Here is a 21,470-nt window from a genome sequence, read left to right as displayed (position 1 = left end):
CGCTAATGAATGGGTCTCTGGAAAGACCATCAAAAATTGCCAAAGCCAACTATATTTCAAGTTGTCGCGGCGGGGTATTGGGTTAAGTTTTCAACCAGCAATAATCGCGCCTCGGTTAAACCTCATGGGCTACGATCTTGCCACTGCGCAAAGATACCATCAGCTGACCAAAGACTGCTTGCCGACTAGCGCAGATCGTTTATTCGATGATGGTGTGCCACATTTAACTGCGGAATTAGACAGATACAAGAACAACCAGGAGAAAAGCTCACTTTCCCGGTCTTTATAGAAATACAAGCGGCAATTGGTGCTTTCCCACCACATAATAAGATGGATTGAAAAGCAATAACAATCTGTTGTTTAACTGTGGAATGAGGCAGATACAAGAACAACCAAGGGAAAAGCTCACTTTCCCGGTCTTTAAAAAAATACAAGCATCAATTGGTGTTTTCCCACCACATAATAAGATGGGTTGAAAAGCAATAACAATCTGTTGTTTAAACGCTAATTAATGGGTCTCTGGGAAGACCATCAAAAATTGCCAAAGCCAACTATATTTCAAGTTGTCGCGGCGGGGTATTGGGTTAAGTTTTCAACCAGCAATAATCGCGCCTCGGTTAAACCTCATGGGCTACGATCTTGCCACTGCGCAAAGATACCATCAGCTGACCAAAGACTGCGTGCCGACTGGCGCAGATCGTTTATTCGATGACGGTGTGCCACATTTAACTGTGGAATGAGGCAGATACAAGAACAACCAAGGGAAAAGCTCACTTTCCCGGTCTTTATAAAAATACAAGCATCAATTGGTGTTTTCCCACCACATAATAAGATGGGTTGAAAAGCAATAACAATCTGTTGTTTAAACGCTAATTAATGGGTCTCTGGAAAGACCATCAAAAATTGCCAAAGCCAACTATATTTCAAGTTGTCGCGGCGGGGTATTGGGTTAAGTTTTCAACCAGCAATAATCGCGCCTCGGTTAAACCTCATGGGCTACGATCTTGCCACTGCGCAAAGATACCATCAGCTGACCAAAGACTGCGTGCCGACTGGCGCAGATCGTTTATTCGATGACGGTGTGCCACATTTAACTGTGGAATGAGGCAGATACAAGAACAACCAAGGGAAAAGCTCACTTTCCCGGTCTTTATAAAAATACAAGCGTCAATTGGTGTTTTCCCACCACATAATAAGATGGGTTGAAAAGCAATAACAATCTGTTGTTTAAACGCTAATGAATGGGTCTCTGGAAAGACCATCAAAAATTGCCAAAGCCAACTATATTTCAAGTTGTCGCGGCGGGGTATTGGGTTAAGTTTTCAACCAGCAATAATCGCGCCTCGGTTAAACCTCATGGGCTACGATCTTGCCACTGCGCAAAGATACCATCAGCTGACCAAAGACTGCTTGCCGACTGGCGCAGATCGTTTATTCGATGATGGTGTGCCACATTTAACTGCGGAATTAGACAGATACAAGAACAACCAGGAGAAAAGCTCACTTTCCCGGTCTTTATAGAAATAAAAGCGTCAATTGGTGCTTTCCCACCACATAATAAGATGGATTGAAAAGCAATAACAATCTGTTGTTTAACTGTGGAATGAGGCAGATACAAGAACAACCAAGGGAAAAGCTCACTTTCCCGGTCTTTATAAAAATACAAGCATCAATTGGTGTTTTCCCACCACATAATAAGATGGGTTGAAAAGCAATAACAATCTGTTGTTTAAACGCTAATTAATGGGTCTCTGGAAAGACCATCAAAAATTGCCAAAGCCAACTATATTTCAAGTTGTCGCGGCGGGGTATTGGGTTAAGTTTTCAACCAGCAATAATCGCGCCTCGGTTAAACCTCATGGGCTACGATCTTGCCACTGCGCAAAGATACCATCAGCTGACCAAAGACTGCGTGCCGACTGGCGCAGATCGTTTATTCAATGACGGTGTGCCACATTTAACTGTGGAATGAGGCAGATACAAGAACAACCAAGGGAAAAGCTCACTTTCCCGGTCTTTATAAAAATACAAGCATCAATTGGTGTTTTCCCACCACATAATAAGATGGGTTGAAAAGCAATAACAATCTGTTGTTTAAACGCTAATTAATGGGTCTCTGGAAAGACCATCAAAAATTGCCAAAGCCAACTATATTTCAAGTTGTCGCGGCGGGGTATTGGGTTAAGTTTTCAACCAGCAATAATCGCGCCTCGGTTAAACCTCATGGGCTACGATCTTGCCACTGCGCAAAGATACCATCAGCTGACCAAAGACTGCTTGCCGACTGGCGCAGATCGTTTATTCGATGATGGTGTGCCACATTTAACTGCGGAATTAGACAGATACAAGAACAACCAGGAGAAAAGCTCACTTTCCCGGTCTTTATAGAAATACAAGCGTCAATTGGTGCATTCCCACCACATAATAAGATGGATTGAAAAGCAATAACAATCTGTTGTTTAACTGTGGAATGAGGCAGATACAAGAACAACCAAGGGAAAAGCTCACTTTCCCGGTCTTTATAAAAATACAAGCATCAATTGGTGTTTTCCCACCACATAATAAGATGGGTTGAAAAGCAATAACAATCTGTTGTTTAAACGCTAATTAATGGGTCTCTGGAAAGACCATCAAAAATTGCCAAAGCCAACTATATTTCAAGTTGTCGCGGCGGGGTATTGGGTTAAGTTTTCAACCAGCAATAATCGCGCCTCGGTTAAACCTCATGGGCTACGATCTTGCCACTGCGCAAAGATACCATCAGCTGACCAAAGACTGCGTGCCGACTGGCGCAGATCGTTTATTCGATGACGGTGTGCCACATTTAACTGTGGAATGAGGCAGATACAAGAACAACCAAGGGAAAAGCTCACTTTCCCGGTCTTTATAAAAATACAAGCCTCAATTGGTGTTTTCCCACCACATAATAAGATGGGTTGAAAAGCAATAACAATCTGTTGTTTAAACGCTAATTAATGGGTCTCTGGAAAAACCATCAAAAATTGCCAAAGCCAACTATATTTCAAGTTGTCGCTGCGGGGTATTGGGTTAAGTTTTCAACCAGCAATAATTGCGCCTCGGTTAAACCTCATGGGCTACGATCTTGCCACTGCGCAAAGATACCATCAGCTGACCAAAGACTGCATGCCGACTGGCGCAGATCGTTTATTCGATGACGGTGTGTCACATTTAACTGCGGAATTAGACAGGTACAAGAATAACCAGGGGAAAAGCTCTCTTTCGCGGTCTTTACAGAAATACAAGCGTCAATTGGTGTTTTCCCACCACATAATAAGATAAGACGGAAAAGCAATAACAATCTGTTGTTTAAACGCTAATTAATGGGTCTCTGGAAAGACCATCAAAAATTGCCAAAGCCAACTATATTTCAAGTTGTCGCGGCGGGGTATTGGGTTAAGTTTTCAACCAGCAATAATCGCGCCTCGGTTAAACCTCATGGGCTACGATCTTGCCACTGCGCAAAGATACCATCAGCTGACCAAAGACTGCGTGCCGACTGGCGCAGATCGTTTATTCGATGATGGTGTGCCACATTTAACTGCGGAATTAGACAGATACAAGAACAACCAGGAGAAAAGCTCACTTTCCCGGTCTTTATAGAAATACAAGCGTCAATTGGTGCTTTCCCACCACATAATAAGATGGATTGAAAAGCAATAACAATCTGTTGTTTAACTGTGGAATGAGGCAGATACAAGAACAACCAGGAGAAAAGCTCACTTTCCCGGTCTTTATAGAAATACAAGCGTCAATTGGTGCTTTCCCACCACATAATAAGATGGGTTGAAAAGCAATAACAATCTGTTGTTTAAACGCTAATTAATGGGTCTCTGGAAAAACCATCAAAAATTGCCAAAGCCAACTATATTTCAAGTTGTCGCTGCGGGGTATTGGGTTAAGTTTTCAACCAGCAATAATCGCGCCTCGGTTAAACCTCATGGGCTACGATCTTGCCACTGCGCAAAGATACCATCAGCTGACCAAAGACTGCGTGCCGACTGGCGAAGATTGTTTATTCGATGATGGTGTGCTACATTTAGCTGCGGAATTAGACAGATACAAGAACAACCAGGGGAAAAGCTCACTTTCCCGGTCTTTATAAAAATACAAGCATCAATTGGTGTTTTCCCACCACATAATAAGATGGGTTGAAAAGCAATAACAATCTGTTGTTTAAACGCTAATTAATAGGTCTCTGGAAAGACCATCAAAAATTGCCAAAGCCAACTATATTTCAAGTTGTCTCGGCGGGGTATTGGGTTAAGTTTTCAACCAGCAATAATCGCGCCTCGGTTAAACCTCATGGGCTACGATCTTGCCACTGCGCAAAGATACCATCAGCTGACCAAAGACTGCGTGCCGACTGGCGCAGATCGTTTATTCGATGACGGTGTGCCACATTTAACTGTGGAATGAGGCAGATACAAGAACAACCAAGGGAAAAGCTCACTTTCCCGGTCTTTATAAAAATACAAGCATCAATTGGTGTTTTCCCACCACATAATAAGATGGGTTGAAAAGCAATAACAATCTGTTGTTTAAACGCTAATTAATGGGTCTCTGGAAAGACCATCAAAAATTGCCAAAGCCAACTATATTTCAAGTTGTCGCGGCGGGGTATTGGGTTAAGTTTTCAACCAGCAATAATCGCGCCTCGGTTAAACCTCATGGGCTACGATCTTGCCACTGCGCAAAGATACCATCAGCTGACCAAAGACTGCGTGCCGACTGGCGCAGATCGTTTATTCGATGACGGTGTGCCACATCTAACTGTGGAATGAGGCAGATACAAGAACAACCAAGGGAAAAGCTCACTTTCCCGGTCATTATAAAAATACAAGCGTCAATTGGTGTTTTCCCACCACATAATAAGATGGGTTGAAAAGCAATAACAATCTGTTGTTTAAACGCTAATGAATGGGTCTCTGGAAAGACCATCAAAAATTGCCAAAGCCAACTATATTTCAAGTTGTCGCGGCGGGGTATTGGGTTAAGTTTTCAACCAGCAATAATCGCGCCTCGGTTAAACCTCATGGGCTACGATCTTGCCACTGCGCAAAGATACCATCAGCTGACCAAAGACTGCTTGCCGACTAGCGCAGATCGTTTATTCGATGATGGTGTGCCACATTTAACTGCGGAATTAGACAGATACAAGAACAACCAGGAGAAAAGCTCACTTTCCCGGTCTTTATAGAAATACAAGCGGCAATTGGTGCTTTCCCACCACATAATAAGATGGATTGAAAAGCAATAACAATCTGTTGTTTAACTGTGGAATGAGGCAGATACAAGAACAACCAAGGGAAAAGCTCACTTTCCCGGTCTTTAAAAAAATACAAGCATCAATTGGTGTTTTCCCACCACATAATAAGATGGGTTGAAAAGCAATAACAATCTGTTGTTTAAACGCTAATTAATGGGTCTCTGGGAAGACCATCAAAAATTGCCAAAGCCAACTATATTTCAAGTTGTCGCGGCGGGGTATTGGGTTAAGTTTTCAACCAGCAATAATCGCGCCTCGGTTAAACCTCATGGGCTACGATCTTGCCACTGCGCAAAGATACCATCAGCTGACCAAAGACTGCGTGCCGACTGGCGCAGATCGTTTATTCGATGACGGTGTGCCACATTTAACTGTGGAATGAGGCAGATACAAGAACAACCAAGGGAAAAGCTCACTTTCCCGGTCTTTATAAAAATACAAGCATCAATTGGTGTTTTCCCACCACATAATAAGATGGGTTGAAAAGCAATAACAATCTGTTGTTTAAACGCTAATTAATGGGTCTCTGGAAAGACCATCAAAAATTGCCAAAGCCAACTATATTTCAAGTTGTCGCGGCGGGGTATTGGGTTAAGTTTTCAACCAGCAATAATCGCGCCTCGGTTAAACCTCATGGGCTACGATCTTGCCACTGCGCAAAGATACCATCAGCTGACCAAAGACTGCGTGCCGACTGGCGCAGATCGTTTATTCGATGACGGTGTGCCACATTTAACTGTGGAATGAGGCAGATACAAGAACAACCAAGGGAAAAGCTCACTTTCCCGGTCTTTATAAAAATACAAGCGTCAATTGGTGTTTTCCCACCACATAATAAGATGGGTTGAAAAGCAATAACAATCTGTTGTTTAAACGCTAATGAATGGGTCTCTGGAAAGACCATCAAAAATTGCCAAAGCCAACTATATTTCAAGTTGTCGCGGCGGGGTATTGGGTTAAGTTTTCAACCAGCAATAATCGCGCCTCGGTTAAACCTCATGGGCTACGATCTTGCCACTGCGCAAAGATACCATCAGCTGACCAAAGACTGCTTGCCGACTGGCGCAGATCGTTTATTCGATGATGGTGTGCCACATTTAACTGCGGAATTAGACAGATACAAGAACAACCAGGAGAAAAGCTCACTTTCCCGGTCTTTATAGAAATAAAAGCGTCAATTGGTGCTTTCCCACCACATAATAAGATGGATTGAAAAGCAATAACAATCTGTTGTTTAACTGTGGAATGAGGCAGATACAAGAACAACCAAGGGAAAAGCTCACTTTCCCGGTCTTTATAAAAATACAAGCATCAATTGGTGTTTTCCCACCACATAATAAGATGGGTTGAAAAGCAATAACAATCTGTTGTTTAAACGCTAATTAATGGGTCTCTGGAAAGACCATCAAAAATTGCCAAAGCCAACTATATTTCAAGTTGTCGCGGCGGGGTATTGGGTTAAGTTTTCAACCAGCAATAATCGCGCCTCGGTTAAACCTCATGGGCTACGATCTTGCCACTGCGCAAAGATACCATCAGCTGACCAAAGACTGCGTGCCGACTGGCGCAGATCGTTTATTCAATGACGGTGTGCCACATTTAACTGTGGAATGAGGCAGATACAAGAACAACCAAGGGAAAAGCTCACTTTCCCGGTCTTTATAAAAATACAAGCATCAATTGGTGTTTTCCCACCACATAATAAGATGGGTTGAAAAGCAATAACAATCTGTTGTTTAAACGCTAATTAATGGGTCTCTGGAAAGACCATCAAAAATTGCCAAAGCCAACTATATTTCAAGTTGTCGCGGCGGGGTATTGGGTTAAGTTTTCAACCAGCAATAATCGCGCCTCGGTTAAACCTCATGGGCTACGATCTTGCCACTGCGCAAAGATACCATCAGCTGACCAAAGACTGCGTGCCGACTGGCGAAGATTGTTTATTCGATGATGGTGTGCTACATTTAGCTGCGGAATTAGACAGATACAAGAATAACCAGGGGAAAAGCTCACTTTCGCGGTCATTATAGAAATACAAGCGTCAATTGGTGTTTTCCCACCACATAATAAGATGGGTTGAAAAGCAATAACAATCTGTTGTTTAAACGCTAATTAATGGGTCTCTGGAAAGACCATCAAAAATTGCCAAAGCCAACTATATTTCAAGTTGTCGCGGCGGGGTATTGGGTTAAGTTTTCAACCAGCAATAATCGCGCCTCGGTTAAACCTCATGGGCTACGATCTTGCCACTGCGCAAAGATACCATCAGCTGACCAAAGACTGCGTGCCGACTGGCGCAGATCGTTTATTCGATGACGGTGTGCCACATTTAACTGTGGAATGAGGCAGATACATGAACAACCAAGGGAAAAGCTCACTTTCCCGGTCTTTATAAAAATACAAGCATCAATTAGTGTTTTCCCACCACATAATAAGATGGGTTGAAAAGCAATAACAATCTGTTGTTTAAACGCTAATTAATGGGTCTCTGGAAAGACCATCAAAAATTGCCAAAGCCAACTATATTTCAAGTTGTCGCGGCGGGGTATTGGGTTAAGTTTTCAACCAGCAATAATCGCGCCTCGGTTAAACCTCATGGGCTACGATCTTGCCACTGCGCAAAGATACCATCAGCTGACCAAAGACTGCGTGCCGACTGGCGCAGATCGTTTATTCGATGACGGTGTGCCACATTTAACTGTGGAATGAGGCAGATACATGAACAACCAAGGGAAAAGCTCACTTTCCCGGTCTTTATAAAAATACAAGCATCAATTGGTGTTTTCCCACCACATAATAAGATGGGTTGAAAAGCAATAACAATCTGTTGTTTAAACGCTAATTAATGGGTCTCTGGAAAGACCATCAAAAATTGCCAAAGCCAACTATATTTCAAGTTGTCGCGGCGGGGTATTGGGTTAAGTTTTCAACCAGCAATAATCGCGCCTCGGTTAAACCTCATGGGCTACGATCTTGCCACTGCGCAAAGATACCATCAGCTGACCAAAGACTGCGTGCCGACTGGCGCAGATCGTTTATTCGATGACGGTGTGCCACATTTAACTGTGGAATGAGGCAGATACATGAACAACCAAGGGAAAAGCTCACTTTCCCGGTCTTTATAAAAATACAAGCATCGATTGGTGTTTTCCCACCACATAATAAGATGGGTTGAAAAGCAATAACAATCTGTTGTTTAAACGCTAATGAATGGGTCTCTGGAAAGACCATCAAAAATTGCCAAATCCAACTATATTTCAAGTTGTCGCGGCGGGGTATTGGGTTAAGTTTTCAACCAGCAATAATCGCGCCACGGTTAAACCTCATGGGCTACGATCTTGCCACTGCGCAAAGATACCATCAGCTGACCAAAGACTGCGTGCCGACTGGCGCAGATCGTTTATTCGATGACGGTGTGTCACATTTAACTGCGGAATTAGACAGGTACAAGAATAACCAGGGGAAAAGCTCACTTTCGCGGTCTTTATAGAAATACAAGCGTCAATTGGTGTTTTCCCACCACATAATAAGATAGACGGAAAAGCAATAACAATCTGTTGTTTAAACGCTAATTAATGGGTCTCTGGAAAGACCATCAAAAATTGCCAAAGCCAACTATATTTCAAGTTGTCGCGGCGGGGTATTGGGTTAAGTTTTCAACCAGCAATAATCGCGCCTCGGTTAAACCTCATGGGCTACGATCTTGCCACTGCGCAAAGATACCATCAGCTGACCAAAGACTGCGTGCCGACTGGCGCAGATCGTTTATTCGATGACGGTGTGCCACATTTAACTGTGGAATGAGGCAGATACATGAACAACCAAGGGAAAAGCTCACTTTCCCGGTCTTTATAAAAATACAAGCATCAATTGGTGTTTTCCCACCACATAATAAGATGGGTTGAAAAGCAATAACAATCTGTTGTTTAAACGCTAATTAATGGGTCTCTGGAAAGACCATCAAAAATTGCCAAAGCCAACTATATTTCAAGTTGTCGCGGCGGGGTATTGGGTTAAGTTTTCAACCAGCAATAATCGCGCCTCGGTTAAACCTCATGGGCTACGATCTTGCCACTGCGCAAAGATACCATCAGCTGACCAAAGACTGCGTGCCGACTGGCGCAGATCGTTTATTCGATGACGGTGTGCCACATCTAACTGTGGAATGAGGCAGATACAAGAACAACCAAGGGAAAAGCTCACTTTCCCGGTCATTATAAAAATACAAGCGTCAATTGGTGTTTTCCCACCACATAATAAGATGGGTTGAAAAGCAATAACAATCTGTTGTTTAAACGCTAATGAATGGGTCTCTGGAAAGACCATCAAAAATTGCCAAAGCCAACTATATTTCAAGTTGTCGCGGCGGGGTATTGGGTTAAGTTTTCAACCAGCAATAATCGCGCCTCGGTTAAACCTCATGGGCTACGATCTTGCCACTGCGCAAAGATACCATCAGCTGACCAAAGACTGCTTGCCGACTAGCGCAGATCGTTTATTCGATGATGGTGTGCCACATTTAACTGCGGAATTAGACAGATACAAGAACAACCAGGAGAAAAGCTCACTTTCCCGGTCTTTATAGAAATACAAGCGGCAATTGGTGCTTTCCCACCACATAATAAGATGGATTGAAAAGCAATAACAATCTGTTGTTTAACTGTGGAATGAGGCAGATACAAGAACAACCAAGGGAAAAGCTCACTTTCCCGGTCTTTAAAAAAATACAAGCATCAATTGGTGTTTTCCCACCACATAATAAGATGGGTTGAAAAGCAATAACAATCTGTTGTTTAAACGCTAATTAATGGGTCTCTGGGAAGACCATCAAAAATTGCCAAAGCCAACTATATTTCAAGTTGTCGCGGCGGGGTATTGGGTTAAGTTTTCAACCAGCAATAATCGCGCCTCGGTTAAACCTCATGGGCTACGATCTTGCCACTGCGCAAAGATACCATCAGCTGACCAAAGACTGCGTGCCGACTGGCGCAGATCGTTTATTCGATGACGGTGTGCCACATTTAACTGTGGAATGAGGCAGATACAAGAACAACCAAGGGAAAAGCTCACTTTCCCGGTCTTTATAAAAATACAAGCATCAATTGGTGTTTTCCCACCACATAATAAGATGGGTTGAAAAGCAATAACAATCTGTTGTTTAAACGCTAATTAATGGGTCTCTGGAAAGACCATCAAAAATTGCCAAAGCCAACTATATTTCAAGTTGTCGCGGCGGGGTATTGGGTTAAGTTTTCAACCAGCAATAATCGCGCCTCGGTTAAACCTCATGGGCTACGATCTTGCCACTGCGCAAAGATACCATCAGCTGACCAAAGACTGCGTGCCGACTGGCGCAGATCGTTTATTCGATGACGGTGTGCCACATTTAACTGTGGAATGAGGCAGATACAAGAACAACCAAGGGAAAAGCTCACTTTCCCGGTCTTTATAAAAATACAAGCGTCAATTGGTGTTTTCCCACCACATAATAAGATGGGTTGAAAAGCAATAACAATCTGTTGTTTAAACGCTAATGAATGGGTCTCTGGAAAGACCATCAAAAATTGCCAAAGCCAACTATATTTCAAGTTGTCGCGGCGGGGTATTGGGTTAAGTTTTCAACCAGCAATAATCGCGCCTCGGTTAAACCTCATGGGCTACGATCTTGCCACTGTGCAAAGATACCATCAGCTGACCAAAGACTGCTTGCCGACTGGCGCAGATCGTTTATTCGATGATGGTGTGCCACATTTAACTGCGGAATTAGACAGATACAAGAACAACCAGGAGAAAAGCTCACTTTCCCGGTCTTTATAGAAATAAAAGCGTCAATTGGTGTTTTCCCACCACATAATAAGATGGGTTGAAAAGCAATAACAATCTGTTGTTTAAACGCTAATTAATGGGTCTCTGGAAAGACCATCAAAAATTGCCAAAGCCAACTATATTTCAAGTTGTCGCGGCGGGGTATTGGGTTAAGTTTTCAACCAGCAATAATCACGCCTCGGTTAAACCTCATGGGCTACGATCTTGCCACTGCGCAAAGATACCATCAGCTGACCAAAGACTGCGTGCCGACTGGCGCAGATCGTTTATTCGATGACGGTGTGCCACATTTAACTGTGGAATGAGGCAGATACAAGAACAACCAAGGGAAAAGCTCACTTTCCCGGTCTTTATAAAAATACAAGCATCAATTGGTGTTTTCCCACCACATAATAAGATGGGTTGAAAAGCAATAACAATCTGTTGTTTAAACGCTAATTAATGGGTCTCTGGAAAGACCATCAAAAATTGCCAAAGCCAACTATATTTCAAGTTGTCGCGGCGGGGTATTGGGTTAAGTTTTCAACCAGCAATAATCGCGCCTCGGTTAAACCTCATGGGCTACGATCTTGCCACTGCGCAAAGATACCATCAGCTGACCAAAGACTGCGTGCCGACTGGCGCAGATCGTTTATTCGATGACGGTGTGCCACATTTAACTGTGGAATGAGGCAGATACATGAACAACCAAGGGAAAAGCTCACTTTCCCGGTCTTTATAAAAATACAAGCATCAATTGGTGTTTTCCCACCACATAATAAGATGGGTTGAAAAGCAATAACAATCTGTTGTTTAAACGCTAATTAATGGGTCTCTGGAAAGACCATCAAAAATTGCCAAAGCCAACTATATTTCAAGTTGTCGCGGCGGGGTATTGGGTTAAGTTTTCAACCAGCAATAATCGCGCCTCGGTTAAACCTCATGGGCTACGATCTTGCCACTGCGCAAAGATACCATCAGCTGACCAAAGACTGCGTGCCGACTGGCGCAGATCGTTTATTCGATGACGGTGTGCCACATTTAACTGTGGAATGAGGCAGATACATGAACAACCAAGGGAAAAGCTCACTTTCCCGGTCTTTATAAAAATACAAGCATCAATTAGTGTTTTCCCACCACATAATAAGATGGGTTGAAAAGCAATAACAATCTGTTGTTTAAACGCTAATTAATGGGTCTCTGGAAAGACCATCAAAAATTGCCAAAGCCAACTATATTTCAAGTTGTCGCGGCGGGGTATTGGGTTAAGTTTTCAACCAGCAATAATCGCGCCTCGGTTAAACCTCATGGGCTACGATCTTGCCACTGCGCAAAGATACCATCAGCTGACCAAAGACTGCGTGCCGACTGGCGCAGATCGTTTATTCGATGACGGTGTGCCACATTTAACTGTGGAATGAGGCAGATACATGAACAACCAAGGGAAAAGCTCACTTTCCCGGTCTTTATAAAAATACAAGCATCAATTGGTGTTTTCCCACCACATAATAAGATGGGTTGAAAAGCAATAACAATCTGTTGTTTAAACGCTAATTAATGGGTCTCTGGAAAGACCATCAAAAATTGCCAAAGCCAACTATATTTCAAGTTGTCGCGGCGGGGTATTGGGTTAAGTTTTCAACCAGCAATAATCGCGCCTCGGTTAAACCTCATGGGCTACGATCTTGCCACTGCGCAAAGATACCATCAGCTGACCAAAGACTGCGTGCCGACTGGCGCAGATCGTTTATTCGATGACGGTGTGCCACATTTAACTGTGGAATGAGGCAGATACATGAACAACCAAGGGAAAAGCTCACTTTCCCGGTCTTTATAAAAATACAAGCATCAATTGGTGTTTTCCCACCACATAATAAGATGGGTTGAAAAGCAATAACAATCTGTTGTTTAAACGCTAATTAATGGGTCTCTGGAAAGACCATCAAAAATTGCCAAATCCAACTATATTTCAAGTTGTCGCGGCGGGGTATTGGGTTAAGTTTTCAACCAGCAATAATCGCGCCACGGTTAAACCTCATGGGCTACGATCTTGCCACTGCGCAAAGATACCATCAGCTGACCAAAGACTGCGTGCCGACTGGCGCAGATCGTTTATTCGATGACGGTGTGTCACATTTAACTGCGGAATTAGACAGGTACAAGAATAACCAGGGGAAAAGCTCACTTTCGCGGTCTTTATAGAAATACAAGCGTCAATTGGTGTTTTCCCACCACATAATAAGATAGACGGAAAAGCAATAACAATCTGTTGTTTAAACGCTAATTAATGGGTCTCTGGAAAGACCATCAAAAATTGCCAAAGCCAACTATATTTCAAGTTGTCGCGGCGGGGTATTGGGTTAAGTTTTCAACCAGCAATAATCGCGCCTCGGTTAAACCTCATGGGCTACGATCTTGCCACTGCGCAAAGATACCATCAGCTGACCAAAGACTGCGTGCCGACTGGCGCAGATCGTTTATTCGATGATGGTGTGCCACATTTAGCTGTGGAATGAGGCAGATACAAGAACAACCAAGGGAAAAGCTCACTTTCCCGGTCTTTATAGAAATACAAGCGTCAATTGGTGTTTTCCCACCACATAATAAGATGGGTTGAAAAGCAATAACAATCTGTTGTTTAAACGCTAATTAATGGGTCTCTGGAAAGACCATCAAAAATTGCCAAAGCCAACTATATTTCAAGTTGTCGCGGCGGGGTATTGGGTTAAGTTTTCAACCAGCAATAATCGCGCCTCGGTTAAACCTCATGGGCTACGATCTTGCCACTGCGCAAAGATACCATCAGCTGACCAAAGACTGCGTGCCCACTGGCGCAGATCGTTTATTCGATGACGGTGTGCCACATTTAACTGTGGAATGAGGCAGATACATGAACAACCAAGGGAAAAGCTCACTTTCGCGGTCATTATAGAAATACAAGCATCAATTGGTGTTTTCCCACCACATAATAAGATGGGTTGAAAAGCAATAACAATCTGTTGTTTAAACGCTAATTAATGGGTCTCTGGAAAGACCATCAAAAATTGCCAAAGCCAACTATATTTCAAGTTGTCGCGGCGGGGTATTGGGTTAAGTTTTCAACCAGCAATAATCGCGCCTCGGTTAAACCTCATGGGCTACGATCTTGCCACTGCGCAAAGATACCATCAGCTGACCAAAGACTGCGTGCCGACTGGCGCAGATCGTTTATTCGATGACGGTGTGCCACATTTAACTGTGGAATGAGGCAGATACATGAACAACCAAGGGAAAAGCTCACTTTCCCGGTCTTTATAAAAATACAAGCATCAATTGGTGTTTTCCCACCACATAATAAGATGGGTTGAAAAGCAATAACAATCTGTTGTTTAAACGCTAATTAATGGGTCTCTGGAAAGACCATCAAAAATTGCCAAATCCAACTATATTTCAAGTTGTCGCGGCGGGGTATTGGGTTAAGTTTTCAACCAGCAATAATCGCGCCACGGTTAAACCTCATGGGCTACGATCTTGCCACTGCGCAAAGATACCATCAGCTGACCAAAGACTGCGTGCCGACTGGCGCAGATCGTTTATTCGATGACGGTGTGTCACATTTAACTGCGGAATTAGACAGGTACAAGAATAACCAGGGGAAAAGCTCACTTTCGCGGTCTTTATAGAAATACAAGCGTCAATTGGTGTTTTCCCACCACATAATAAGATAGACGGAAAAGCAATAACAATCTGTTGTTTAAACGCTAATTAATGGGTCTCTGGAAAGACCATCAAAAATTGCCAAAGCCAACTATATTTCAAGTTGTCGCGGCGGGGTATTGGGTTAAGTTTTCAACCAGCAATAATCGCGCCTCGGTTAAACCTCATGGGCTACGATCTTGCCACTGCGCAAAGATACCATCAGCTGACCAAAGACTGCGTGCCCACTGGCGCAGATCGTTTATTCGATGACGGTGTGTCACATTTAACTGCGGAATTAGACAGGTACAAGAATAACCAGGGAAAAAGCTCACTTTCGCGGTCTTTATAGAAATACAAGCGTCAATTGGTGTTTTCCCACCACATAATAAGATAGACGGAAAAGCAATAACAATCTGTTGTTTAAACGCTAATTAATGGGTCTCTGGAAAGACCATCAAAAATTGCCAAAGCCAACTATATTTCAAGTTGTCGCGGCGGGGTATTGGGTTAAGTTTTCAACCAGCAATAATCGCGCCTCGGTTAAACCTCATGGGCTACGATCTTGCCACTGCGCAAAGATACCATCAGCTGACCAAAGACTGCGTGCCGACTGGCGCAGATCGTTTATTCGATGATGGTGTGCCACATTTAGCTGTGGAATGAGGCAGATACAAGAACAACCAAGGGAAAAGCTCACTTTCCCGGTCTTTATAGAAATACAAGCGTCAATTGGTGTTTTCCCACCACATAATAAGATGGGTTGAAAAGCAATAACAATCTGTTGTTTAAACGCTAATTAATGGGTCTCTGGAAAGACCATCAAAAATTGCCAAATCCAACTATATTTCAAGTTGTCGCGGCGGGGTATTGGGTTAAGTTTTCAACCAGCAATAATCGCGCCTCGGTTAAACCTCATGGGCTACGATCTTGCCACTGCGCAAAGATACCATCAGCTGACCAAAGACTGCGTGCCCACTGGCGCAGATCGTTTATTCGATGACGGTGTGCCACATTTAACTGTGGAATGAGGCAGATACATGAACAACCAAGGGAAAAGCTCACTTTCGCGGTCATTATAGAAATACAAGCATCAATTGGTGTTTTCCCACCACATAATAAGATGGGTTGAAAAGCAATAACAATCTGTTGTTTAAACGCTAATTAATGGGTCTCTGGAAAGACCATCAAAAATTGCCAAAGCCAACTATATTTCAAGTTGTCGCGGCGGGGTATTGGGTTAAGTTTTCAACCAGCAATAATCGCGCCTCGGTTAAACCTCATGGGCTACGATCTTGCCACTGCGCAAAGATACCATCAGCTGACCAAAGACTGCGTGCCGACTGGCGCAGATCGTTTATTCGATGACGGTGTGCCACATTTAACTGTGGAATGAGGCAGATACATGAACAACCAAGGGAAAAGCTCACTTTCCCGGTCTTTATAAAAATACAAGCATCAATTGGTGTTTTCCCACCACATAATAAGATGGGTTGAAAAGCAATAACAATCTGTTGTTTAAACGCTAATTAATGGGTCTCTGGAAAGACCATCAAAAATTGCCAAATCCAACTATATTTCAAGTTGTCGCGGCGGGGTATTGGGTTAAGTTTTCAACCAGCAATAATCGCGCCACGGTTAAACCTCATGGGCTACGATCTTGCCACTGCGCAAAGATACCATCAGCTGACCAAAGACTGCGTGCCGACTGGCGCAGATCGTTTATTCGATGACGGTGTGTCACATTTAACTGCGGAATTAGACAGGTACAAGAATAACCAGGGGAAAAGCTCACTTTCGCGGTCTTTATAGAAATACAAGCGTCAATTGGTGTTTTCCCACCACATAATAAGATAGACGGAAAAGCAATAACAATCTGTTGTTTAAACGCTAATTAATGGGTCTCTGGAAAGACCATCAAAAATTGCCAAAGCCAACTATATTTCAAGTTGTCGCGGCGGGGTATTGGGTTAAGTTTTCAACCAGCAATAATCGCGCCTCGGTTAAACCTCATGGGCTACGATCTTGCCACTGCGCAAAGATACCATCAGCTAACCAAAGACTGCGTGCCCACTGGCGCAGATCGTTTATTCGATGACGGTGTGTCACATTTAACTGCGGAATTAGACAGGTACAAGAATAACCAGGGAAAAAGCTCACTTTCGCGGTCTTTATAGAAATACAAGCGTCAATTGGTGTTTTCCCACCACATAATAAGATAGACGGAAAAGCAATAACAATCTGTTGTTTAAACGCTAATTAATGGGTCTCTGGAAAGACCATCAAAAATTGCCAAAGCCAACTATATTTCAAGTTGTCGCGGCGGGGTATTGGGTTAAGTTTTCAACCAGCAATAATCGCGCCTCGGTTAAACCTCATGGGCTACGATCTTGCCACTGCGCAAAGATACCATCAGCTGACCAAAGACTGCTTGCCGACTGGCGCAGATCGTTTTTTCGATGATGGTGTGCCACATTTAACTGTGGAATAAGGCAGATACAAGAACAACCAGGGGAAAAGCTCACTTTCCCAGTCTTTATAGAAATACAAGAGTCAATTGGTGTTTTCCCACCACATAATAAAATGGGTTGAAAAGCAATAACAATCTGTTGTTTAAACGCTAATTAATGGGTCTCTGGAAAGACCATCAAAAATTGCCAAAGCCAACTATATTTCAAGTTGTCGCGGCGGGGTATTGGGTTAAGTTTTCAACCAGCAATAATCGCGCCTCGGTTAAACCTCATGGGCTACGATCTTGCCACTGCGCAAAGATACCATCAGCTGACCAAAGACTGCGTGCCGACTGGCGCAGATCGTTTATTCGATGACGGTGTGCCACATTTAACTGTGGAATGAGGCAGATACATGAACAACCAAGGGAAAAGCTCACTTTCCCGGTCTTTATAAAAATACAAGCATCAATTGGTGTTTTCCCACCACATAATAAGATGGGTTGAAAAGCAATAACAATCTGTTGCTTAAACGCTAATTAATGGGTCTCTGGAAAGACCATCAAAATTTGCCAAAGCCAACTATATTTCAAGTTGTCGCGGCGGGGTATTGGGTTAAGTTTTCAACCAGCAATAATCGCGCCTCGGTTAAACCTCATGGGCTACGATCTTGCCACTGCGCAAAGATACCATCAGCTGACCAAAGACTGCGTGCCGACTGGCGCAGATCGTTTATTCGATGATGGTGTGCCACATTTAGCTGTGGAATGAGGCAGATACAAGAACAACCAAGGGAAAAGCTCACTTTCCCGGTCTTTATAGAAATACAAGCGTCAATTGGTGTTTTCCCACCACATAATAAGATGGGTTGAAAAGCAATAACAATCTGTTGTTTAAACGCTAATTAATGGGTCTCTGGAAAGACCATCAAAAATTGCCAAAGCCAACTATATTTCAAGTTGTCGCGGCGGGGTATTGGGTTAAGTTTTCAACCAGCAATAATCGCGCCTCGGTTAAACCTCATGGGCTACGATCTTGCCACTGCGCAAAGATACCATCAGCTGACCAAAGACTGCGTGCCGACTGGCGCAGATCGTTTATTCGATGACGGTGTGCCACATATAACTGTGGAATGAGGCAGATACAAGAACAACCAAGGGAAAAGCTCACTTTCGCGGACTTTATAGAAATACAAGCATCAATTGGTGTTTTCCCAACACATAATAAGATGGGTTGAAAAGCAATAACAATCTGTTGTTTAAACACTAATTAATAGGTCTCTGGCAAGACCATCAAAAATTGCCAAAGCCAACTATATTTCAAGTTGTCGCGGCGGGGTATTGGGTTAAGTTTTCAACCAGCAATAGTCGCGCCTCGGTTAAACCTCATGGGCTACGATCTTGCCACTGCGCAAAGATACCATCAGCTGACCAAAGACTGCGTGCCGACTGGCGCAGATCGTTTATTCGATGACGGTGTGTCACATTTAACTGCGGAATTAGACAGGTACAAGAATAACCAGGGGAAAAGCTCACTTTCGCGGTCTTTATAGAAATACAAGCGTCAATTGGTGTTTTCCCACCACATAATAAGATAGACGGAAAAGCAATAACAATCTGTTGTTTAAACGCTAATTAATGGGTCTCTGGAAAGACCATCAAAAATTGCCAAAGCCAACTATATTTCAAGTTGTCGCGGCGGGGTATTGGGTTAAGTTTTCAACCAGCAATAATCGCGCCTCGGTTAAACCTCATGGGCTACGATCTTGCCACTGCGCAAAGATACCATCAGCTGACCAAAGACTGCGTGCCGACTGGCGCAGATCGTTTATTCGATGACGGTGTGCCACATTTAACTGTGGAATGAGGCAGATACATGAACAACCAAGGGAAAAGCTCACTTTCCCGGTCTTTATAAAAATACAAGCATCAATTGGTGTTTTCCCACCACATAATAAGATGGGTTGAAAAGCAATAACAATCTGTTGTTTAAACGCTAATTAATGGGTCTCTGGAAAGACCATCAAAAATTGCCAAAGCCAACTATATTTCAAGTTGTCGCGGCGGGGTATTGGGTTAAGTTTTCAACCAGCAATAATCGCGCCTCGGTTAAACCTCATGGGCTACGATCTTGCCACTGCGCAAAGATACCATCAGCTGACCAAAGACTGCGTGCCGACTGGCGCAGATCGTTTATTCGATGACGGTGTGCCACATCTAACTGTGGAATGAGGCAGATACAAGAACAACCAAGGGAAAAGCTCACTTTCCCGGTCATTATAAAAATACAAGCGTCAATTGGTGTTTTCCCACCACATAATAAGATGGGTTGAAAAGCAATAACAATCTGTTGTTTAAACGCTAATGAATGGGTCTCTGGAAAGACCATCAAAAATTGCCAAAGCCAACTATATTTCAAGTTGTCGCGGCGGGGTATTGGGTTAAGTTTTCAACCAGCAATAATCGCGCCTCGGTTAAACCTCATGGGCTACGATCTTGCCACTGCGCAAAGATACCATCAGCTGACCAAAGACTGCTTGCCGACTAGCGCAGATCGTTTATTCGATGATGGTGTGCCACATTTAACTGCGGAATTAGACAGATACAAGAACAACCAGGAGAAAAGCTCACTTTCCCGGTCTTTATAGAAATACAAGCGGCAATTGGTGCTTTCCCACCACATAATAAGATGGATTGAAAAGCAATAACAATCTGTTGTTTAACTGTGGAATGAGGCAGATACAAGAACAACCAAGGGAAAAGCTCACTTTCCCGGTCTTTAAAAAAATACAAGCATCAATTGGTGTTTTCCCACCACATAATAAGATGGGTTGAAAAGCAATAACAATCTGTTGTTTAAACGCTAATTAATGGGTCTCTGGGAAGACCATCAAAAATTGCCAAAGCCAACTATATTTCAAGTTGTCGCGGCGGGGTATTGGGTTAAGTTTTCAACCAGCAATAATCGCGCCTCGGTTAAACCTCATGGGCTACGATCTTGCCACTGCGCAAAGATACCATCAGCTGACCAAAGACTGCGTGCCGACTGGCGCAGATCGTTTATTCGATGACGGTGTGCCACATTTAACTGTGGAATGAGGCAGATACAAGAACAACCAAGGGAAAAGCTCACTTTCCCGGTCTTTATAAAAATACAAGCATCAATTGGTGTTTTCCCACCACATAATAAGATGGGTTGAAAAGCAATAACAATCTGTTGTTTAAACGCTAATTAATGGGTCTCTGGAAAGACCATCAAAAATTGCCAAAGCCAACTATATTTCAAGTTGTCGCGGCGGGGTATTGGGTTAAGTTTTCAACCAGCAATAATCGCGCCTCGGTTAAACCTCATGGGCTACGATCTTGCCACTGCGCAAAGATACCATCAGCTGACCAAAGACTGCGTGCCGACTGGCGCAGATCGTTTATTCGATGACGGTGTGCCACATTTAACTGTGGAATGAGGCAGATACAAGAACAACCAAGGGAAAAGCTCACTTTCCCGGTCTTTATAAAAATACAAGCGTCAATTGGTGTTTTCCCACCACATAATAAGATGGGTTGAAAAGCAATAACAATCTGTTGTTTAAACGCTAATGAATGGGTCTCTGGAAAGACCATCAAAAATTGCCAAAGCCAACTATATTTCAAGTTGTCGCGGCGGGGTATTGGGTTAAGTTTTCAACCAGCAATAATCGCGCCTCGGTTAAACCTCATGGGCTACGATCTTGCCACTGTGCAAAGATACCATCAGCTGACCAAAGACTGCTTGCCGACTGGCGCAGATCGTTTATTCGATGATGGTGTGCCACATTTAACTGCGGAATTAGACAGATACAAGAACAACCAGGAGAAAAGCTCACTTTCCCGGTCTTTATAGAAATAAAAGCGTCAATTGGTGTTTTCCCACCACATAATAAGATGGGTTGAAAAGCAATAACAATCTGTTGTTTAAACGCTAATTAATGGGTCTCTGGAAAGACCATCAAAAATTGCCAAAGCCAACTATATTTCAAGTTGTCGCGGCGGGGTATTGGGTTAAGTTTTCAACCAGCAATAATCACGCCTCGGTTAAACCTCATGGGCTACGATCTTGCCACTGCGCAAAGATACCATCAGCTGACCAAAGACTGCGTGCCGACTGGCGCAGATCGTTTATTCGATGACGGTGTGCCACATTTAACTGTGGAATGAGGCAGATACATGAACAACCAAGGGAAAAGCTCACTTTCCCGGTCTTTATAAAAATACAAG

At 43.3% G+C, this 21,470-nt stretch overlaps 56 non-coding genes across 56 annotated transcripts; all 56 read right to left on the bottom strand.

Moving 5' to 3' along the window:
* Positions 1-14: 14 nt before the first annotated feature.
* LOC125705412 (U4 spliceosomal RNA) lies at positions 15-155 on the bottom strand. Its single transcript, XR_007381525.1, has one exon. It is a non-coding gene; the product is annotated as a U4 spliceosomal RNA (small nuclear RNA).
* Positions 156-516: 361 nt separating this feature from the next.
* Positions 517-657, bottom strand: LOC125705473 (U4 spliceosomal RNA). The gene has a single exon (XR_007381585.1). It is a non-coding gene; the product is annotated as a U4 spliceosomal RNA (small nuclear RNA).
* A 224-nt stretch (positions 658-881) lies between these two features.
* LOC125705410 (U4 spliceosomal RNA) lies at positions 882-1,022 on the bottom strand. Its single transcript, XR_007381524.1, has one exon. It is a non-coding gene; the product is annotated as a U4 spliceosomal RNA (small nuclear RNA).
* A 224-nt stretch (positions 1,023-1,246) lies between these two features.
* Positions 1,247-1,387, bottom strand: LOC125705409 (U4 spliceosomal RNA). The gene has a single exon (XR_007381523.1). It is a non-coding gene; the product is annotated as a U4 spliceosomal RNA (small nuclear RNA).
* A 361-nt stretch (positions 1,388-1,748) lies between these two features.
* LOC125705408 (U4 spliceosomal RNA) lies at positions 1,749-1,889 on the bottom strand. Its single transcript, XR_007381522.1, has one exon. It is a non-coding gene; the product is annotated as a U4 spliceosomal RNA (small nuclear RNA).
* Positions 1,890-2,113: 224 nt separating this feature from the next.
* Positions 2,114-2,254, bottom strand: LOC125705407 (U4 spliceosomal RNA). Its single transcript, XR_007381521.1, has one exon. It is a non-coding gene; the product is annotated as a U4 spliceosomal RNA (small nuclear RNA).
* A 361-nt stretch (positions 2,255-2,615) lies between these two features.
* LOC125705406 (U4 spliceosomal RNA) lies at positions 2,616-2,756 on the bottom strand. Its single transcript, XR_007381520.1, has one exon. It is a non-coding gene; the product is annotated as a U4 spliceosomal RNA (small nuclear RNA).
* A 224-nt stretch (positions 2,757-2,980) lies between these two features.
* Positions 2,981-3,121, bottom strand: LOC125705525 (U4 spliceosomal RNA). Its single transcript, XR_007381639.1, has one exon. It is a non-coding gene; the product is annotated as a U4 spliceosomal RNA (small nuclear RNA).
* Positions 3,122-3,346: 225 nt separating this feature from the next.
* On the bottom strand, positions 3,347-3,487 carry LOC125705405 (U4 spliceosomal RNA). Its single transcript, XR_007381519.1, has one exon. It is a non-coding gene; the product is annotated as a U4 spliceosomal RNA (small nuclear RNA).
* Positions 3,488-3,848: 361 nt separating this feature from the next.
* Positions 3,849-3,989, bottom strand: LOC125705501 (U4 spliceosomal RNA). The gene has a single exon (XR_007381613.1). It is a non-coding gene; the product is annotated as a U4 spliceosomal RNA (small nuclear RNA).
* A 224-nt stretch (positions 3,990-4,213) lies between these two features.
* On the bottom strand, positions 4,214-4,354 carry LOC125705422 (U4 spliceosomal RNA). Its single transcript, XR_007381535.1, has one exon. It is a non-coding gene; the product is annotated as a U4 spliceosomal RNA (small nuclear RNA).
* A 224-nt stretch (positions 4,355-4,578) lies between these two features.
* LOC125705404 (U4 spliceosomal RNA) lies at positions 4,579-4,719 on the bottom strand. Its single transcript, XR_007381518.1, has one exon. It is a non-coding gene; the product is annotated as a U4 spliceosomal RNA (small nuclear RNA).
* A 224-nt stretch (positions 4,720-4,943) lies between these two features.
* On the bottom strand, positions 4,944-5,084 carry LOC125705403 (U4 spliceosomal RNA). Its single transcript, XR_007381517.1, has one exon. It is a non-coding gene; the product is annotated as a U4 spliceosomal RNA (small nuclear RNA).
* Positions 5,085-5,445: 361 nt separating this feature from the next.
* LOC125705472 (U4 spliceosomal RNA) lies at positions 5,446-5,586 on the bottom strand. Its single transcript, XR_007381584.1, has one exon. It is a non-coding gene; the product is annotated as a U4 spliceosomal RNA (small nuclear RNA).
* Positions 5,587-5,810: 224 nt separating this feature from the next.
* LOC125705402 (U4 spliceosomal RNA) lies at positions 5,811-5,951 on the bottom strand. Its single transcript, XR_007381516.1, has one exon. It is a non-coding gene; the product is annotated as a U4 spliceosomal RNA (small nuclear RNA).
* A 224-nt stretch (positions 5,952-6,175) lies between these two features.
* LOC125705401 (U4 spliceosomal RNA) lies at positions 6,176-6,316 on the bottom strand. Its single transcript, XR_007381515.1, has one exon. It is a non-coding gene; the product is annotated as a U4 spliceosomal RNA (small nuclear RNA).
* Positions 6,317-6,677: 361 nt separating this feature from the next.
* On the bottom strand, positions 6,678-6,818 carry LOC125705399 (U4 spliceosomal RNA). The gene has a single exon (XR_007381514.1). It is a non-coding gene; the product is annotated as a U4 spliceosomal RNA (small nuclear RNA).
* A 224-nt stretch (positions 6,819-7,042) lies between these two features.
* On the bottom strand, positions 7,043-7,183 carry LOC125705398 (U4 spliceosomal RNA). Its single transcript, XR_007381513.1, has one exon. It is a non-coding gene; the product is annotated as a U4 spliceosomal RNA (small nuclear RNA).
* Positions 7,184-7,407: 224 nt separating this feature from the next.
* Positions 7,408-7,548, bottom strand: LOC125705397 (U4 spliceosomal RNA). Its single transcript, XR_007381512.1, has one exon. It is a non-coding gene; the product is annotated as a U4 spliceosomal RNA (small nuclear RNA).
* A 224-nt stretch (positions 7,549-7,772) lies between these two features.
* Positions 7,773-7,913, bottom strand: LOC125705396 (U4 spliceosomal RNA). Its single transcript, XR_007381511.1, has one exon. It is a non-coding gene; the product is annotated as a U4 spliceosomal RNA (small nuclear RNA).
* Positions 7,914-8,137: 224 nt separating this feature from the next.
* LOC125705395 (U4 spliceosomal RNA) lies at positions 8,138-8,278 on the bottom strand. Its single transcript, XR_007381510.1, has one exon. It is a non-coding gene; the product is annotated as a U4 spliceosomal RNA (small nuclear RNA).
* A 224-nt stretch (positions 8,279-8,502) lies between these two features.
* LOC125705513 (U4 spliceosomal RNA) lies at positions 8,503-8,643 on the bottom strand. Its single transcript, XR_007381628.1, has one exon. It is a non-coding gene; the product is annotated as a U4 spliceosomal RNA (small nuclear RNA).
* Positions 8,644-8,867: 224 nt separating this feature from the next.
* Positions 8,868-9,008, bottom strand: LOC125705394 (U4 spliceosomal RNA). The gene has a single exon (XR_007381509.1). It is a non-coding gene; the product is annotated as a U4 spliceosomal RNA (small nuclear RNA).
* Positions 9,009-9,232: 224 nt separating this feature from the next.
* LOC125705393 (U4 spliceosomal RNA) lies at positions 9,233-9,373 on the bottom strand. Its single transcript, XR_007381508.1, has one exon. It is a non-coding gene; the product is annotated as a U4 spliceosomal RNA (small nuclear RNA).
* Positions 9,374-9,597: 224 nt separating this feature from the next.
* Positions 9,598-9,738, bottom strand: LOC125705392 (U4 spliceosomal RNA). Its single transcript, XR_007381507.1, has one exon. It is a non-coding gene; the product is annotated as a U4 spliceosomal RNA (small nuclear RNA).
* A 361-nt stretch (positions 9,739-10,099) lies between these two features.
* LOC125705471 (U4 spliceosomal RNA) lies at positions 10,100-10,240 on the bottom strand. Its single transcript, XR_007381583.1, has one exon. It is a non-coding gene; the product is annotated as a U4 spliceosomal RNA (small nuclear RNA).
* Positions 10,241-10,464: 224 nt separating this feature from the next.
* LOC125705391 (U4 spliceosomal RNA) lies at positions 10,465-10,605 on the bottom strand. Its single transcript, XR_007381506.1, has one exon. It is a non-coding gene; the product is annotated as a U4 spliceosomal RNA (small nuclear RNA).
* A 224-nt stretch (positions 10,606-10,829) lies between these two features.
* On the bottom strand, positions 10,830-10,970 carry LOC125705491 (U4 spliceosomal RNA). The gene has a single exon (XR_007381603.1). It is a non-coding gene; the product is annotated as a U4 spliceosomal RNA (small nuclear RNA).
* Positions 10,971-11,194: 224 nt separating this feature from the next.
* LOC125705481 (U4 spliceosomal RNA) lies at positions 11,195-11,335 on the bottom strand. The gene has a single exon (XR_007381593.1). It is a non-coding gene; the product is annotated as a U4 spliceosomal RNA (small nuclear RNA).
* A 224-nt stretch (positions 11,336-11,559) lies between these two features.
* Positions 11,560-11,700, bottom strand: LOC125705390 (U4 spliceosomal RNA). Its single transcript, XR_007381505.1, has one exon. It is a non-coding gene; the product is annotated as a U4 spliceosomal RNA (small nuclear RNA).
* Positions 11,701-11,924: 224 nt separating this feature from the next.
* Positions 11,925-12,065, bottom strand: LOC125705388 (U4 spliceosomal RNA). The gene has a single exon (XR_007381503.1). It is a non-coding gene; the product is annotated as a U4 spliceosomal RNA (small nuclear RNA).
* A 224-nt stretch (positions 12,066-12,289) lies between these two features.
* Positions 12,290-12,430, bottom strand: LOC125705387 (U4 spliceosomal RNA). Its single transcript, XR_007381502.1, has one exon. It is a non-coding gene; the product is annotated as a U4 spliceosomal RNA (small nuclear RNA).
* Positions 12,431-12,654: 224 nt separating this feature from the next.
* LOC125705386 (U4 spliceosomal RNA) lies at positions 12,655-12,795 on the bottom strand. The gene has a single exon (XR_007381501.1). It is a non-coding gene; the product is annotated as a U4 spliceosomal RNA (small nuclear RNA).
* A 224-nt stretch (positions 12,796-13,019) lies between these two features.
* Positions 13,020-13,160, bottom strand: LOC125705512 (U4 spliceosomal RNA). The gene has a single exon (XR_007381627.1). It is a non-coding gene; the product is annotated as a U4 spliceosomal RNA (small nuclear RNA).
* A 224-nt stretch (positions 13,161-13,384) lies between these two features.
* LOC125705385 (U4 spliceosomal RNA) lies at positions 13,385-13,525 on the bottom strand. The gene has a single exon (XR_007381500.1). It is a non-coding gene; the product is annotated as a U4 spliceosomal RNA (small nuclear RNA).
* Positions 13,526-13,749: 224 nt separating this feature from the next.
* Positions 13,750-13,890, bottom strand: LOC125705384 (U4 spliceosomal RNA). Its single transcript, XR_007381499.1, has one exon. It is a non-coding gene; the product is annotated as a U4 spliceosomal RNA (small nuclear RNA).
* A 224-nt stretch (positions 13,891-14,114) lies between these two features.
* LOC125705571 (U4 spliceosomal RNA) lies at positions 14,115-14,255 on the bottom strand. The gene has a single exon (XR_007381683.1). It is a non-coding gene; the product is annotated as a U4 spliceosomal RNA (small nuclear RNA).
* A 224-nt stretch (positions 14,256-14,479) lies between these two features.
* Positions 14,480-14,620, bottom strand: LOC125705510 (U4 spliceosomal RNA). Its single transcript, XR_007381624.1, has one exon. It is a non-coding gene; the product is annotated as a U4 spliceosomal RNA (small nuclear RNA).
* A 224-nt stretch (positions 14,621-14,844) lies between these two features.
* On the bottom strand, positions 14,845-14,985 carry LOC125705570 (U4 spliceosomal RNA). The gene has a single exon (XR_007381682.1). It is a non-coding gene; the product is annotated as a U4 spliceosomal RNA (small nuclear RNA).
* A 224-nt stretch (positions 14,986-15,209) lies between these two features.
* Positions 15,210-15,350, bottom strand: LOC125705569 (U4 spliceosomal RNA). The gene has a single exon (XR_007381681.1). It is a non-coding gene; the product is annotated as a U4 spliceosomal RNA (small nuclear RNA).
* Positions 15,351-15,574: 224 nt separating this feature from the next.
* LOC125705485 (U4 spliceosomal RNA) lies at positions 15,575-15,715 on the bottom strand. Its single transcript, XR_007381597.1, has one exon. It is a non-coding gene; the product is annotated as a U4 spliceosomal RNA (small nuclear RNA).
* A 224-nt stretch (positions 15,716-15,939) lies between these two features.
* Positions 15,940-16,080, bottom strand: LOC125705568 (U4 spliceosomal RNA). The gene has a single exon (XR_007381680.1). It is a non-coding gene; the product is annotated as a U4 spliceosomal RNA (small nuclear RNA).
* A 224-nt stretch (positions 16,081-16,304) lies between these two features.
* Positions 16,305-16,445, bottom strand: LOC125705509 (U4 spliceosomal RNA). Its single transcript, XR_007381623.1, has one exon. It is a non-coding gene; the product is annotated as a U4 spliceosomal RNA (small nuclear RNA).
* A 224-nt stretch (positions 16,446-16,669) lies between these two features.
* LOC125705567 (U4 spliceosomal RNA) lies at positions 16,670-16,810 on the bottom strand. The gene has a single exon (XR_007381679.1). It is a non-coding gene; the product is annotated as a U4 spliceosomal RNA (small nuclear RNA).
* Positions 16,811-17,034: 224 nt separating this feature from the next.
* LOC125705565 (U4 spliceosomal RNA) lies at positions 17,035-17,175 on the bottom strand. The gene has a single exon (XR_007381677.1). It is a non-coding gene; the product is annotated as a U4 spliceosomal RNA (small nuclear RNA).
* Positions 17,176-17,399: 224 nt separating this feature from the next.
* On the bottom strand, positions 17,400-17,540 carry LOC125705563 (U4 spliceosomal RNA). Its single transcript, XR_007381676.1, has one exon. It is a non-coding gene; the product is annotated as a U4 spliceosomal RNA (small nuclear RNA).
* Positions 17,541-17,764: 224 nt separating this feature from the next.
* Positions 17,765-17,905, bottom strand: LOC125705488 (U4 spliceosomal RNA). The gene has a single exon (XR_007381600.1). It is a non-coding gene; the product is annotated as a U4 spliceosomal RNA (small nuclear RNA).
* A 224-nt stretch (positions 17,906-18,129) lies between these two features.
* LOC125705562 (U4 spliceosomal RNA) lies at positions 18,130-18,270 on the bottom strand. Its single transcript, XR_007381675.1, has one exon. It is a non-coding gene; the product is annotated as a U4 spliceosomal RNA (small nuclear RNA).
* Positions 18,271-18,494: 224 nt separating this feature from the next.
* On the bottom strand, positions 18,495-18,635 carry LOC125705497 (U4 spliceosomal RNA). The gene has a single exon (XR_007381609.1). It is a non-coding gene; the product is annotated as a U4 spliceosomal RNA (small nuclear RNA).
* A 224-nt stretch (positions 18,636-18,859) lies between these two features.
* LOC125705561 (U4 spliceosomal RNA) lies at positions 18,860-19,000 on the bottom strand. Its single transcript, XR_007381674.1, has one exon. It is a non-coding gene; the product is annotated as a U4 spliceosomal RNA (small nuclear RNA).
* A 224-nt stretch (positions 19,001-19,224) lies between these two features.
* LOC125705560 (U4 spliceosomal RNA) lies at positions 19,225-19,365 on the bottom strand. Its single transcript, XR_007381673.1, has one exon. It is a non-coding gene; the product is annotated as a U4 spliceosomal RNA (small nuclear RNA).
* Positions 19,366-19,589: 224 nt separating this feature from the next.
* LOC125705559 (U4 spliceosomal RNA) lies at positions 19,590-19,730 on the bottom strand. Its single transcript, XR_007381672.1, has one exon. It is a non-coding gene; the product is annotated as a U4 spliceosomal RNA (small nuclear RNA).
* A 361-nt stretch (positions 19,731-20,091) lies between these two features.
* LOC125705470 (U4 spliceosomal RNA) lies at positions 20,092-20,232 on the bottom strand. The gene has a single exon (XR_007381582.1). It is a non-coding gene; the product is annotated as a U4 spliceosomal RNA (small nuclear RNA).
* A 224-nt stretch (positions 20,233-20,456) lies between these two features.
* On the bottom strand, positions 20,457-20,597 carry LOC125705558 (U4 spliceosomal RNA). Its single transcript, XR_007381671.1, has one exon. It is a non-coding gene; the product is annotated as a U4 spliceosomal RNA (small nuclear RNA).
* Positions 20,598-20,821: 224 nt separating this feature from the next.
* On the bottom strand, positions 20,822-20,962 carry LOC125705490 (U4 spliceosomal RNA). Its single transcript, XR_007381602.1, has one exon. It is a non-coding gene; the product is annotated as a U4 spliceosomal RNA (small nuclear RNA).
* Positions 20,963-21,186: 224 nt separating this feature from the next.
* LOC125705480 (U4 spliceosomal RNA) lies at positions 21,187-21,327 on the bottom strand. Its single transcript, XR_007381592.1, has one exon. It is a non-coding gene; the product is annotated as a U4 spliceosomal RNA (small nuclear RNA).
* Between the last annotated feature and the right edge of the window lie 143 nt (positions 21,328-21,470).

Source organism: Brienomyrus brachyistius, chromosome 12 (assembly GCF_023856365.1).
Source record: "Brienomyrus brachyistius isolate T26 chromosome 12, BBRACH_0.4, whole genome shotgun sequence".
NCBI lineage: Eukaryota > Metazoa > Chordata > Actinopteri > Osteoglossiformes > Mormyridae > Brienomyrus > Brienomyrus brachyistius.
The sequence above is the reverse complement of the archived record's forward strand: the minus strand, read 5'-3'. Positions and strand labels throughout refer to the sequence as shown.